Source organism: Bubalus bubalis, chromosome 7 (assembly GCF_019923935.1).
Source record: "Bubalus bubalis isolate 160015118507 breed Murrah chromosome 7, NDDB_SH_1, whole genome shotgun sequence".
Classification (NCBI taxonomy): domain Eukaryota; kingdom Metazoa; phylum Chordata; class Mammalia; order Artiodactyla; family Bovidae; genus Bubalus; species Bubalus bubalis.
This window is the reverse complement of record NC_059163.1, coordinates 31993102-32009507: the sequence shown is the minus strand read 5'-3', so window position 1 is coordinate 32009507 and position 16406 is coordinate 31993102. Positions and strand designations below refer to the sequence as shown.

Here is a 16406-nt window from a genome sequence, read left to right as displayed (position 1 = left end):
GGGAAAAAAAATTAAAAGTCACTAAATTAATCAAATGGAGTAGGAAATGCAATCCACTCCAGCATTCTTGACTGGAAAATTTCATGGACACTGGAGCCTGGTGGACTATCATTCATGGGGTTGACAAGAGTGAGACACAACTCAGCACACACACATGTAAGCCAAATCAAACAGTGAATCTGGGTCATGAATTGCAAGGAAAAAGGAGTAGATGGAGGTGAGAAGAGAGAAAGAGAAAGGGGTCAGATAATGGCAGACAAAGCATGCTGTGACTCCAGGGAATGCCAATCTTATTCTCTAGATAGTGGGGATTTGTTGAGGGATTTTAAGAGAGAAAGTAACATTTATTTAGAGAATACTTCTGTAGAACAAATATTATTTATACAGATTTATTAAAATGGGACAGCTCAAGTTTGGCCTCATATCTTTTATAGTGAGCCAATGTTTATCAGCTAGTATTCATGGAAGGGCAAATGAGGGAAGGAAGAAAGAAAATGAAAGCCCAGACAGGAGGAGGGTCTTACCATAAGTACTACAATAGAGTCTAAGCCAGACCTCAGAAGTACTTTTTATTAATAGGAGCCCAATTACAAAAGCAGTCCTCAACTTTCTTTGCCTCTTTAGTGATAGATGTTCATAAATGTAGTTGTATTTTACACTACTCATTTTTACAAGGTTTGTTTCATCTATTCATTACATTCAATATATATATTCACAGCTTTGGGACAGATAGATGATCTTCTAAAGTAAGCACTTTGACATAATTGATCATTTTTCTTCACAATATACCTTACGTTTATATCATGCTGAGATGTGTGTTGGATGGTAATACATCTCACTGTCATACAAGTCTTGTATTGCTTAGAAAACCCAAATCAACATCTACTATGTATTTGGATTTTCAGCTAATATTCATTCTAAGATTCTCATATGGACCCAGGAGGAAGTCAGGAAAATAAATGATAAAATGAACTCAATGTCATAGATATAACTAGAAAAGGCCTTGGCTACTTCATATGCCTTTTTTTATGTGTTAGCTTTTGGTTGCCAAGGCCACAGGCAAAAAAGTGTGATTTCTGAGAAAAGGAATACAAAATAAAGCATGTCCTTCCCATTCAACATTTCCCTTTTCTCAGGAAGATGCTTTACATATTGTGCAATAAACACAGCATTTCCTTAAGACTGTCTCTCACCAATTTTGAATTATATTAATTGATAGAGATGGATTCGATTGGAGCAGAAAAGTAGGTAAAATCTTGATCAAAGAAATCCTTAACAATATACTAAAGAAAGAAGCTTGTCCAAGGGAAAATTTAAAAGCCAGAAATTTAAAATGACATCAGGTACCAGTGTCCAGGTAAGCCTCAGAACACAATGACCAGTAAGAAGCAAAGGGCCATCTGGGCAACTCAAATTTTTGCAATGTTACCTAAGAGTTGTCATTTTTATAAGGCAAAAGAATTTCATATGGGGAAATTTTAGTAGATAACCCTGGGTGAGGAGCAAGATATAGTCAAAGCAAGATGTTCTAGTACTAGTTTTTATGAGTTTTTATAAGTTTTTCTAGTACTATATTTTTATAAGCATGATCTGTTCAGCCAAAGTTTTTTTCCATATTGGCCGATGAATCTGAAATATGCAGTCCTGAGATTTGGATATATTCTAGCTGAAACCATGCAAATAATATCCTTAAGAAAGAAAGCAATAGAAAAGTTGGATGAAGAGTACAATAAAGGGACCAAGAATATTCAGAAATAAGAACTAGAGGAGATATCGGGAAATCCCTGGTGAGTCCAGTTTAGGATTTTGTACTTTCACTGCAGTTGGCATGGGTATAATCCCTCACTGGGGAACTAAGATCCCGTAAGCTGTGCTGGATGGCCAAAAAAATAAATATTAAAAGATATCATCCATAGAATATTTTAAATATATTTTAGAGAAGAGGAAACTGAGGATTTGAGAATTTGTATTACTTTTTCAAGATACTAAAGCTATCTAGAGATAAAGCTGTTACAAAAAACTTCAGTTTCCTAAAAATTATTTGAAGCACTGTTTAATAAATTCCAAAGTATAGAGGCAGGAAAATAAAATACTGAGGATTCATATAATGATTCAGATTTAGAAACAATATAACACAGAATTAGTGAATTCTGACAAATTATTTGGTAGGAGTAGATAGTTCAGCATTACTCATATAGATGGAGTATTTAATCCTTTCCATGAGATTATCCAAATATAATAATTTCCTATCTATGTGAAGTATAACTATTAAGATTAGTTTATAAAGAAATCAAGAACCAGAGAATAAGAAAAATGTTCTGTGAACCAGCAGATACTATGAACACATAAAACCCAGCACCCTGATTCATAGGACACACAGCTAATCCTGATTATTCTTCCTTTACATATGACCATAGAACTTCACACAAGTTCAAGATACATTTGTTGAGCACATTAGTGCAAGGAGCCGGTAGGAGGCACTCCGCCCGTGGCAAAGGTCATGAGGAAGGAGGCTCGACATACGCAAAGGCAGAATTGAGCCTCAGAAGTCCCCCTGGAAATCCTCGAGCATCTACCCCCATAATCAGAGCCTGCCTACTTTACTACTTTGTGCTCTCACCTACACCTCTGACTTTACGGGGGGCTGTCCCCCACCACCTCTTTAGGAGAAGGAGTTAACTTAGAGCTCCAGTTAATAATAATTCCTGGGCATGACAAGAGTGTTTTAACCTACAAACTCCTCTGAAGGTTCTCTAGCCTGCCTGACAGGCTTGTCCGGCCACATGTGATTGCTCACAGCCTCCCAACCGTGAGAGGCACGAGATGCTTTAAACCTTCTAAAAACAGGTTCCTTAGAAAAGTTAGAAAACCATTAGTATAAGTATAGTGGGCTGATTAGAAATTGTATTGGTGAAAGGTTTTTCATTTGTTCACTGCTAAGTCTCCACATCCCCTGCCCTTATACATATTAATGAATATATAGAAGAAATAAGTATTAACCTTTGATATTAATCATGTTAGACCTTAGGCTAAGTAAATTCTTTCCTTAATTAAAACCCACTACACCCTCACCCTATAGGGATGTAACTTTATCTGGTATCTTCGGAAGGTGGAGTCTTTTTTAAGAATAATCACCCCTGGGGAAATAAGTGTCCAGGTTGACTGACCGCTGTCACAAGGAAAGGGTCATAAACTGTCAGCAGACCCCCTGGCCAGAAGATGATGTAACACCCCTAAGACCTCTGTATACATTTGTATGGAAGCACCTGACTTTGATAAAAGTCAGGACTGCTGACCCCACGTGACTTTTGCATAACATCTCAGTGTATAAAAGTAGACCATGGAAAATAAAGAATTGGGATCAGTTCCTCGAAATACTGGTCTCCCCATGTCATTCTCTCTCTCAAACTCTGACTGAGTCTCCATCTGGAGTGTGGAGCCCACCATGCTTACTAACTATGCCTGGGCTTCTAAGATCCGACCAGGGAGGCCTCAGTGTCTCCTCTCCTTCAGGAGAACGGAAGGACGCCTGTGGCCTACGTAAGTGGTGCAAGCTTCTTGTCTTGAAGTTTTATTGGTTTCCCGCGTAAACCAAGCTACTCAGCCTCTTTTCTCCACTGAATTTTCCTGCTGAGCTATCTTCATTCTATTACTCTTTATATCTCTAATTAATATTTAAATAAGTCGCCGACGCCGTCCCCGCTTCGAATACCCTGGATCAGCTGGGGCTGGACCCCAGGACATCAGTATCAGATCAGTCACTCAGTCGTGTCCGAATCTTTGTGACCCTGTGGACTGCAGCACTCCAGGCTTTCCTGTCCACCACCAACCCCTGGAGCTTACTCAAACTCATGTCCATTGAGTCGGTGATGCCATCCAACCATCTCATCCTCTGTCATCCCCTTCTCCTCCTGCCTTCAATCTTTCCCAGCATCGGGATCTTTTCCAATGAGTCAGATCTTCGCATTAGGTGGCCAAAGTATAGGAATTTCAGCTTCAGCATCAATCCTTCCAATGAATATTCCTTGATGTATTCCTTTCCCAATTTGGAACCAGTCTGTTGTTCCATGTCCAGTTCTAACTGGACCTGCATACAGATTTCTCAGGAGGCAGGTAAGGTAGTCTGATATTCCCATCACTTGAAGAATTTTCCACAGTTTGCTGTGACCCACACAATCAAAGGCTTTGGTGTAGTCAATAAAGCAGAAGTAGATGTTTTTCTGGAACTCTCTTGCTTTTTTGATGATCCAGTGGATATTGGCAATTTAATCTCTGGTTCCTCTGCCTTTTCTAAATCCAGCTTGAACATCTGGAAGTTCGTGGTTCATGTACTGTTGAAGTGTGGCTTGGAGAATTTTGAGTGCTATTTTACTAGCATGTGAGATGAATGCAATCATGTGGGTGTTTGAACATTCTTTGGCATTGCCTTTCTTTGGCATGAAAACTGACCTTTTCTAGTCCTGTGGCCACTGCTGAGGTTTCCAAATTTGCTGGCATACTGAGTGCAGTACTTTCACAGCATCATCTTTTAAGATTTGAAATAGCTCAACTGGAATTCCATCACCTCCACTAGCTTTGTTAGTAGTGATGCTTTCTAAGGCCCACTTGACTTTGCATTCCAGGCTGTCTGGCTCTAGGTGAGTGATCACATCATCGTGGTTATCTGGGTCATGAAGATCTTTTATATATCATTCTTCTGTGAATTCTTGCCACCTCTTCTTAATATCTTCTGCTTTGTTCCTGCTACTGCTAAGTCACTTCAGTCATGTTCGACTCTGTGTGACCCCATAGACGTCAGCCCACCAGGTTCTCCTGCCCCTGGGATTCTCCAGGCAAGAACACTGGAGTGGGTTGCCATTTCCTTCTCCAATGCATAAAAGTGAAAAAGTGAAAGTAAAGCCGCTCAGTTGTGTCCGACTCTTCGCGACCCCATGGACTGCAGCCTAACAGGCTCCTCCATCCATGGGATTTTCCAGGCAAGAGTACTGGAGTGGGGTACCATTGCCTTCTCCTCTTCTCTGTTAGGTCCATATAATTTCTGTCCTTTATTGTGCCCATCTTTGCATGAAATGTTCCTTTGATATCTCTAATTTGCTTGAAGAGCTCTCTAGTCTTTCCCATTCTATTGTTTTCCTCTATTTCTTTGCATTAATCACTGAGGAAGGCTTTCTTATCTCTCCTTGCTATTGAGCACATAGTACATACTAGACCAGTATTTTTCAACCTTCATATTATTGATATTTTGAGCAGAAGAATTATTTGTTGTGGGAGTTTTCCTAATGTGTTGTAGGATGTTTAGCAGCATCCCTGGCCTCTACCACGAAGATGGTAGTAGCACCAACTGCACAGCTTTTAGAATCAAAAGTGTCTCAAGAAATTTCCCAATGTCTCCTGAGGCAGGGGGTTGCAAAATCATCTCATATTTAGAATGACTGTGCTAGAAGACTTGAAAGGTCACACAATGAAAAAAGATGTAGATGTTGTGGTTCCTGCTTATAATCAGATCATAAATGTGAAAGGACATATGACTATACTTTGTCATGAAAATAATTTCCCCACTCCGTAATTTCATCCTTCCTACACTCCCATACCATTTCTTATCTACTTAATAATCCTCTTTTATATCTGAAGCAAAACATTATTTGATTTTATCAGAATCTAGGACCCAGTCAGTTCTTCAATGCCTTTAAATTCAAATGTCTGTATATCCCTCTTTTCCACCTTAAATTTCAAGGAAATCACTAGTTCACTTTTTATACATATACCCAAATCCCCTACTTGTCTCTGATTTTACTATACTGTCTTACCTAAATCATATCACAGATTAATCCAAATTCTACCTTCTGCCTCTGTGAATGTAGCTGAGAAAAATAATACTCAACATGACAATTGTTCTCACTGTAAAATAAAGTTCAGCAGCCACCTTACATATCCATCCCCACTTTCTTAGACTGTTATTTAACATTCAAAGCCACAGCACCTCTATATATGCCTTCCATTGATTTCCAATTACTCTCAGATTAAAGTCCAAAACTCATTAAAATGACCTAAATACCTTACATCATTAGGTGTTTCTTTGTTCTATATATTCTCCCTCTGACTCCTGCTCTGTCTGCTGGCCTCTTGCTATTCATTGAGCAGAAAAGGTGAGCTGACACCTGAGAGCTGCCCATTGGTTGTTCCTCAGTCTGGGATTCTTTCCCCACATAAATGCATGGACCATTCCCCACTCTACACTTATGTCTCTACTTACTTTTTCTGTGAGGTTTTTCCTGGCCATGTTACCCTAAAACCAATCACCTGACATTATAGAGGGATAATTGAACTATAGAATGTGTTACCCAGCAGGCACTTATTTATTGTGTTCTAGAGGCTGGGAAGTCCAAAACCAGGAGGCAGCGTAGTTGGCTTCTATTGCACAGGCCTTCTTACTGGCTTGCAGACAGATGTCTTCCTCCTGTATCTTCACATGGCAGAGAGGAAAAACCCTGGAGTCTCTATTTCTTCTAATACGAGCATTAATCCATCATAGGTTTTCCACACTATGACCTCACCTAAACCTCAGTGGTAGCGCTAGTGGTCAGGGACCTGCCTGCCAAAGCAGGGGACAAAGAGATGCTGGTTCGATCCCTGGGTTGGGAAGATCCCTTGGAGAAGGGAATGGCAACCCATTCCAGTATTCTTGCCTAGAGAATCCTATGGACAGAGGAGCCTGGCATGCTACAGTCTATAGGGATGCAAAGGGTTGGACACAGCTGAAGCAAATTAGTATGCAAATCTCAGTACCTCTCAGAATGCTCAACTCCAAATAGAACAGATTGCAGGGTGAGGTTTCAACATATGAATTTAGAGCAACACAAACACTCAGTCAAAAACATAAGGTAACCTGCTTAAAGGCAAGAATAGGAGATTATCTCTTTGTATATTTCCAATACCCAGAAGATTTGTGTTATCTAGTAGGTCATCATATGTTGTTCTGTATTTGTCAGCTGCAGTGCTTTTCATTTCAACAATCCACATAGCAATATACACACAAAAACTTTTTTTAGTTTATTTTTTAGCTAAACTGTTTTAAAAAAATTTGTAACAAATTGTAGGCCATGCTTTAGTGTAGGAGAAATATAGAAAAAGGAGGAGAATGAAGGAGGAGGAAGAGGGGAAAGAATAAGAACAAAAGGAGAAGTAAGAGGAGAGGGAATTCCAGCATAAATACCCATTCACAGGTCATGTTCTTATGCCCCTAATTTAATGTCACACCTGTGATACAGTAGCATCTCTTACTCAGTTTTTTTCTTGTAAATATAAGATCTTGGCATTTTCAAACAATATGGTGGTTGGTTATAGAGAATATATGTCTGTCTCTCTCTCTTATGAAGTATCAGGACATATTCTGGTTCCTCAGTCTTCTAAAATGACCTACCGTTCCTGGAGGTTGAAGCCATAAGTCACACATGAGGGCTATTCCCGTGTTTAGATTCCAATATTCTGAGCTCCTACTGTCATACACAATGCCCACACTTCCTACCATATCAAAGCAGAAAATGCTGAGTGGAATAATGCCTCCATTTTGGTGTCACAAACTAAAATATGGGTGAGTCAATTTTAATTGCAAACTTTAAATGTGTTTTGCTATCTATCAATTTTTATAAACTGAAGTTTGTGTTTGTTGCTGTTGTTGTTTGCTGGGCCTTTAGAATATTAGTTCACTTTTTGTTCTCTAGGCTATGAGTGTCATAATTCAACTAGAATACTGCCTAAGAACATAACTTAAAAGAATCAAAGAAACATAAATGGAGAAGCGAGGGAGTAAGCAGTAGGGAAGGAGAGAGAACGAATAAAGGAAGATAAAAAGAAAATCACTTGACAATTCCAAAATGAATAAAGAAGGACTTATTTTAAAGATCAGATTTATCAGTGATTCCTAACCTATATATCTTTTTTCTATTGAGAGTATACTAGAGACTGGATTTGTTTTTTGCATTTGAGAAGAGACCTCATATATACCTGAAGAATAGAAAACAATGAAATAGAGAGAGAATTGCTTAAATTGAATTGGATTTTAATGCTTTATTTACCTTAAAAAAGGATTTGTATCATTTTATATGCTGTTACTGCTGCTGCTGAATTACTTCAGTCATGTCTGACTCTGTGCAAGACTGCCCCCTGCCAGGCTCCTCTAACTATGGGATTCTCTAGGCATGAGTACTAGAGTGGGTTGCCATGTCCTCCTCCAGGGGATCTTCCTGACCGAGGGATCAAAGCCAGGTCTCCTGTGTTGCAGGCAGATTCCTTATTACTGAGCCACCAGGGAGGCCCACCTTATATGTTACCTAGGATATAACACTAATGTCTAGTGGGGATGGTCAAATATAGCATAGAAAACTCATGTAATAAATATTTCCTGTGATATAGAACTAAACCTTAATTCCTGTTATAAACCTCAATTCCTGATATAAAGCTAAACCTTAAAAGGTCCAATCAAGAGACAAAAATACATTAGTCTATTATGTGGTTTCTCAAATTTTAAGATACACAATCACCTGGAGATATTGTTAAAATGGTATTTCTAATACACCTCCAAGATTCTGTTTCAACACTTCTGTAAAGAAAACTAATTAATTTGCATTTCCAACAAACTCTCAGGTAATGCTGATTCTGATCATCCCACATACCACATTTTGAATGGATGGTGGCTCACGTGGTAAACAATTTGCCTGCAATGCTGGAGACTCAGGTTCAATCCCCAAGTCATGTAGATCCCTTGGAGAAGGGAATGGCAACCCACTTCAGTATTCTTGCCTGGAGACTTCCATGAACAGAGGAACCTGGCAGGCTACAGTCCATGGGGTCCCAAAGAGTTGGACATGGCTGAGCAACTAAAAATAAATAAATAAATAAATAAGGATATTAGTTAATATGCTTATTTTCCACTAAGGATAAATGAGCTCCTAAGACTCAAAGGAAGTAAATTCATTCAAGATATATGCATCTACTTACTATGAGAGATAGAAAGTACTGAGCTTCATGGTCATTTGACTTTAAAATTAATAATTATTTTATCGAACAGCACCCCATAGGTATTGTAAAAATACCAATTTTTACAAGTATTTGACTTGAAGACTTAATTCTAAGTCAGTAGAAAAAAAGTACAATTTAGTAATGTGTAGGAAACACACTTGAAATAACTCCATTTCATTATGTCAGTTATCATCATTTATTAGAAAGCATATAAAGTTTTAATTAGATGATTTTATTTTTGGTATATACTTATTTCAACTTCGGCACACATCTGTTGAAATAGGATAGACGGTGTTCTACAGAAACATTTTTGCCATTCTATTTATTTCTACACTTGACATATGCTAACACACTTTGCCTTTGTCTTATTCACACTTGTCTAGACTAACGGGGATTAACATTTAATGGGTCCACTGGTTTCCTGGCCACTCACTTCACAAATTTCTTTTGTAAATCACCCTGTTAAGTTTATTTTTAGTGTCTATGGGGACAGACTTTAGGAAGTGTTTTCAGTTCTATAATAAGATCTCATAACTGACGTAATTATGAAAACAAATGACGGATTTCAAGGTATTTAAACACAGCAGTTTTCTAGCAAAGAACATCTCCTGAAGCATCAGAATTTCAGCTTTCATGACTGGTGAGTCTCATTTTTGGGAAAAAGTTAACATATTCATGTGTAATATAGTATAATGTCATTTGCAATTTTTTGATTGCTAAAATGAATTGGAAACCATTTACAAACTGTGTGCTATTTATTGATAATTTTGCAAATAAAAACAGTTTCAGTAAATGATATTTGGGATCATAATTAAGGCAGAGTTTAAGAGAGGTTTAGGAGGTAGACTGTTGCTTGTCATTCTACCTCCTAAACCTCTCTTATAATTATATATATATATATATATATATATATATATATAAAACAGCAATCTAAATGGTCAGCCTGACACCTTTTTTTGTCCTTCTTGCAGACTGAACTATTCACTTTCATGCTCTCTCATTTTTGTTTCTCTGCAGACCACCCACACTTTACTTACCCACTTGCTGTATATTATGTAACACAACTTATGTTTTTACTTTCTTAAATATCTCCATTCTCTTGGTCTGTTTAAGATGTTCATTTTCTGTGTGTTTATAGCCTTTAAGTGAAGTCGCTCAGTCATGTCTAACTCTCTGTGACCCCCATGGACTGTAGCCTACCAGGCTTCTCTGTCCATGGGATTTTCCAGGCAAGAGTACTGGAGTGGGTTGCCATTTCCCTCTCCAGAGTATCTTCCTGACTCAGGGATCGAACCCAGGTCTCCTGCATTGTAGGCAGACGCTTTATCATCTGAGCCACCAGGGAAGCCCTCATAGCACTTTAGTATTTCCAAATCAAAACACTTACCTTTATTTATCAAGATCCCTACTGGTTTCTAAGCTCCATGATGTCAAGAAATGTGCTTATGTGTTTCAATTGTCCTTGCATTTCTAGTCTGTTTCACTAGGCTTTGGAACATAATTTGATGTCTAAATGAAATGTTTGGTGTGTAAATGAAAGAGTGAATGTGCTACTGATTTTTCACATATGCTTTCACAGGACTCCACCAAATATGAAGATCTTTATCTTTGTCTTCATTATGGCTCTCATCCTAGCCATGATTGTAAGTATACTGGGAATTTTGAAGAATATGTTTTCAAAATTAGCCATTGTCTTGTTTCATGTGTTTTGGTCTATATGTGCCAGTTCAGGAGACATCAGAGATGTGGGTTCAATCCCTGAGTCAGGAAGATCCCCTGGAAGAGGACATGGCAACACACTTCCGTATTCTTGCCTAGAGAATGCCATGGATGGAGGAGCCTGGCAGGCTACAGTCCATAGGGTCACAAAGAGTCAGAAATGACTGAAGTGACTTAGTATGCATGCACGTGCATTTACCTGAACAATGCTTTAGAAATTTTAATGAATATTTTAAATGAATATTTTCCTTGAATTGTACTACATAAATTCATTAAGAACTTAGAATATATCTTTAATATACACACATATAGTGTCACATCCATACACAAACACTAAACACACAGAGACATAAAAGTGTAATAATCTTAGTGTGAAAATTAATTTTTTTAAATAACCTCATAAAAATGTGAGTCTGAGGTGCTAATAAAGACATTTAAATACTAAAAACTCTAAATCTACGAAATGTCAGGGCTTCCCTGTAGTGTCATTAACTGCTTTGGGTCACTAGGCAAAACTGACCTCTCTGAATTGCTCTCATCTTCCTCTAAATTTGTTTCTCCTTCTGTGAAAGCAGTGGTAACTTTCACTTGGATATTCTTTATGTCTAGTTACTGAGATACTCTTCAAGACATAAGATGACTTCTGTTAATCCAACAAGTTGTCATGGATCTTTCAAAAACAAATTGGTTATTTATATGACAGTAACAGATTTTTTTTTTTATAAAATAATAGAAAAAAATTTTTTAAGAAACAGAAAAAAACTTTATATCAGACCCTATTAGCATAACTAATTATATGAATGTAAGTAGCTTTTGAGCTACTTGAACATATCCGCCTAAAAAACATTTGACTTGAGTGCAAATCTAAACCTTAATTTTCAATTTTATTCTCCAATTCACAGTGATACATTTGTCTCACTTTCAACAAGAAAGAAATTGTTCCAGAGTGAATAGCTACTTGAATATAGCAAATTAATAATAGTAAAAGTTTTCTCCTCATATTTCTTCTCATATTAAAGATGTTGTTCAACTAACAAAAAAAAAATTTTTAGTGTATCAATTATCCAAACTTTATCTCTTTGTTTAATCAGAATTGTGGCAGCTAAATATATGTTTACACTCAATTTATAACAGAGAAATTAAAATGTTAACTATTTTCTTCTTTTCTTTTTTCCCAGAGAGCTGATTCATCTGAAGAGGTAAGACACTTTCCTTCACTGGAATATTTGAAAATGAAACATGTATTACAATGTTAATTTCTTCTTTACCTTAACAGAAACATCACAGGAAACGGAAAAAACATCATGTATGTATTCCTCTGATAATGTGGTATAGTATAAGAATATTTTTTACTCAGAGTATTTATTCTATAAGAGAATACATATTTATCTTTGAAATATATCTATACAATGATTAGCTTAAGTGTACATTGAATTATCTTTTTACGATACACTAGGTAAAGACCCCAAAGACTTGTGTGCTGTTACTGTTTACATAGAAACCTATAATGCCACCCTGATAAAGCTAGTTATTTTCTAAGAAAAGTTATTTCTGTTTGGTAAATAATTGCCTTCATCTGAAGAATATTGAAATTCTAATTATACTAAGTACAATCTCCACCTAAAGGACCATAGAGGCTGCTAAAGAACATATATTATGTGGTCAGTTTCCATTTTCTGATTCTTTTGGGAGGTAATGAAGTCCTTAATGTATGTTAATTGACCAAGTTAAAGAAGAGAGACAATTTCATTTATTTAACATTTTTCTTAATGATATGTATCACTGGTGTCCCATATTATTTTGACATGTCTAATCAGTTTGATAGGTCTCCAGAATTCTTACTAATACAGTAAGTACTGCTACTGCTACTGCTAAGTCGCTTCAGTCATGTCCAACTCTGTGCGACCCCATAGACAGCAGCCCACCAGGCTCCCCTGCCCCTGGGATTCTCCAGGCAAGGATACTGGAGTGGGTTGCCATTTCAGATAAATTCAAATAGCTTCAAAAAAAAAAAAAAAAAGATGCAGAAGGAGAGATGGAGTACATCAACAAAAGTGAATAGTAGGAATGTAAGAGTTTCAAGAGACAGTATCTCATTTATAAGTAAAGAATGAGATGTAGCAAGTCCACCTAAACTGGAGTTAGTAAATTCCTCCTCCCTGGATTTAAGAATGAACAAAGAAGGAATTTGAAGGTTGTAATGTAAGTAATATTAAACCATTTGTGAGTGGTTGGCTAGACTCAATGGCTCCATGTATAAGACAACAAAATTGTTGATAAATAGTAAAAATATAAATGAATTGTTGCTCTTTTAGTACTTTAAAACCATTATTCTTTTTTTAAAGAAGTGAAACCTATCTAAAAGTTTGAAAAAACAATCATATAGATAATATATAAGGTCTTACCAACATTAATAACCTATTTTTCATGGACATTATTGTAAATTATTTGCACTGTCATTGTCTCATTCTCCATAATTTCCTCCTTCCTTTTGTTTGTATACAGAGAGGATATTTTCAACAATACCAGCCATATCAACAATATCCACTGAATTATCCTCCTGCGTATCCATTTCCTTAAAATGCTGCTTAGTAACTACAGGACATGATTAGAGAGGTAAGCCAGGTCTAATAACATTTAATTTTCTCCAAAAGTATCAATGATGACAGTTAAAAACAAGGAAAAACATAAGACATCAAACCAAAAGAAGCCCATTTGAGAAATGCAGCCTAGTGTAGGTCCTAAATTATATGTATTTACATAAATATTTCAAAAAGTAAACATCTATCTAGGATGGTAAAGAGGTGGGCTATGGTGACCAGAACACCTTGTGGTTGTAAGCTATTCCTGATGGTTTCACAACCTTGCATTTTTCCTAATCTTTTCTAAACTTTAATTTTCCCATGGAAAAAATAGGTATTATAATAATTCTTTTTTGGGGGAGGTGGGGGAGTATAGCTTTTTTACACTGCTGTGTCAGTTTCTGCTTTACAGCAAAATGAATAATCCACATATACTATTTTTTGGACTTCTCTCCCAGTTAGAAGATCACAGAGCACAGAGTAGACTTCCCTGTGTTATACAGTAGATTCTTATTGGTTATTTATTTTACACATAGTATATTAATTGTGCTTATTCATTCGATCATGTCCAACTCTTTGTGACTCATTGGACGGTAGCTGGAAGTTTCTCTGTCCGTGGGATTTTTCAGTCAAGAATACTGGAGTAGTTGCCATTTCCTTCTCCAGGGGATCTTCTTGACCCAGGGATTGGACCCATATCTCCTGTGTCTCCTGCGTTGCAGGCAGATTCTTTACTTACTTAGCCATCGGGGAAGCTCAACACATAGTAGTATACCCATAAACTGCAATCTTCCAATTCATCCTTCCCCCACTTTCTCCCTTGTTATCCATGCATATGTGCTTTATGTCTGTGTCTCTATTTGTGCTTTGCAAATAATATAATCTGTACCATTTTTCTAGATTCCACATATATGCATTCATAAATGATATTTGTTTTTCTCTTTCTGACTTACTTTACTCTGTACAACAGTCTATAGGTCCATTAGTATCTCTGAAAATGACATAACTTGTTCCTTTTTATGGCTGAGCTTCATTTAATTGGCTGCTATGCCACTGACTTTCACTCAAATTGAATTCCTTATTGCTGTTAATGACAGGATAAAAACATTTACTTGACTTCCTAGGTATAGATGATAGCTAAAGGCATTTGAAAAAGGAAGGATGCATTAAAAATATCATTTGGAAAAGATATCTTTGGATGTTTAAGCCATGTTTAAGCAGAAGGGCAAGGGGATTGAATTAGGTTGGTGATAGAAAACAAACAGAAAAAGACTTTTCTTTCTAGGGTAAAGTGAGAAATGTAAAGGTTGGCTGAAACTTTTAGGGGAAATTGGGTAGCCGGAAGGAAGTGATCAGCCAGGTCTGACAGAAAAAGTGTCCACTCTGGTCAGCTGATACTCGTGATAATTTGATAAGAGGACACATTCCACCGTTGAGTGCCTTTCCACAGTTGGGGGCAAGCAGACATCAGGGCACCTTGGAAGGTAGGAAGGGAGGGGATAACAAATGGGCAATTCTGAACAGGTACAAATGAATATACATTAATATAACTCAAAAATAAAAAAGCATAATGGTATTATTAATGACTTTATCTGTAGTTCAAATTTAATATAGTGTTTTCTCTTTATCCGCAGATTTTTCACCATGATTTTTCCTACTCTTTCTGTTGTGTTGAAAACCATCTTTCAAATGAATAAAACAAAGAAAAAAAAATCAGTCAAGTAGTTGCACAATACACACTTGGAATCAAATATCAATATTTTAAAGCATAATAATGATATTCTCTGAACTATGTAATTGGTTTCTACTTTCTTTTCTCTGTCATCTACCATGCATGCTTAATAAATTGATCTATCAAGCATATACTAGGTATCCTGTTGTATTTTGTCCAAGCACTGTGATAGAAAAGTACAAAAATCACTTAATTGAGTAAGAGTTTGGGGATAAGTATATATCCATGAAGGCATCACCTCCATCAACTCCATAAACATATCCATCATCAGGAAATATTTCCACCCACATCCTTTATTATTATTTGATTGTTATTATTTTATGTCGTTGTGGGTATAAGAACACACAATAGATCCCTCTTAGCAAATCTTAAAGATAAAATACAGAATTGTCTTCTAGGTATTACATTATTCAGTAGGTATTCAGGACTTATTTATCTTGCGTGACTGAAACTTTATATCTTCTGACCATTACGTTGTTATACTCCCCTCCTCCGGAGTCCAGGGCACCATAACTTTATTCTATATTTCTGTGAGTTTGATGAGTTTAGATTGTACACATGAGGGGTACCATAAAATGTTTGCCTTTCTGTGTCTGGCTTATTTCTCTTTGCATAAAAATTTCAGGTCCATCCACGTTGTTCCAAATGACAGATTTCTTTCTTTTTAAAGCTGAGTAATGTATTCCACTGTGTCTATACACCTCATATTTTCTATCCATTCTTCTGTGAAATCAGATTTTAATTGTTTCGACATCTTGGCTAATATAAGCATGCCAGAGAATATTAGGGTGCAGGTGTCACTTTGAGATCTTTATTCCTGTCCTCCAGATAAAAACCCAGATATAGGATGAGGGAATTAGACGGTAGCTCTAATTTTAATTTTTTGAGATACCCCTGTATTTTCCCCAGGGGTTACACAAATTACATTTCCAGAGTGACCATGGCTTCCTTTTCTCCACAGCCTCAAGAGCACTTGCCTTCTTCTGGTTTTTTTGTTTTTTTTGTTTTTTTAAGCAATAACCACCATGATAGGGAATCTTACAACAGGAAACTTTGGCCCCCCTGCCCTTAGTGTTGTTCTTATCTTGTATTTTAATTGGGTGCACATTGAAATCCCCAACATACATTGTATTAATATGAGGTTTGTTTTAAAAATATTTTACATTTGGAGAGTTTTAAAACATGAGTGGTTTAGACGTTTCATTTTTACCTCTCTATTTACCATCTTCAATGTGCTTCCCTTGAATAGATACAGATTTCTGCCTAATACCAGTTTACTTCTGCCCAAAGGACTTTGTTGAATTCCCGGTAAGGCAGGTCAGTTAGTCATTAAGTCATTCAGTTTTGCGAATCTG

At 36.7% G+C, this 16406-nt stretch overlaps 1 long non-coding RNA gene across 1 annotated transcript; it reads left to right on the top strand.

Moving 5' to 3' along the window:
* The first annotated feature begins 684 nt into the window (after positions 1-684).
* Positions 685-15147, top strand: LOC102396029. Its single transcript, XR_006552568.1, has 6 exons — positions 685-1357; positions 10598-10661; positions 11916-11936; positions 12014-12043; positions 13243-13353; positions 14954-15147. It is a non-coding gene; the product is annotated as an uncharacterized LOC102396029 (long non-coding RNA).
* The last annotated feature ends 1259 nt before the right edge of the window (positions 15148-16406 follow it).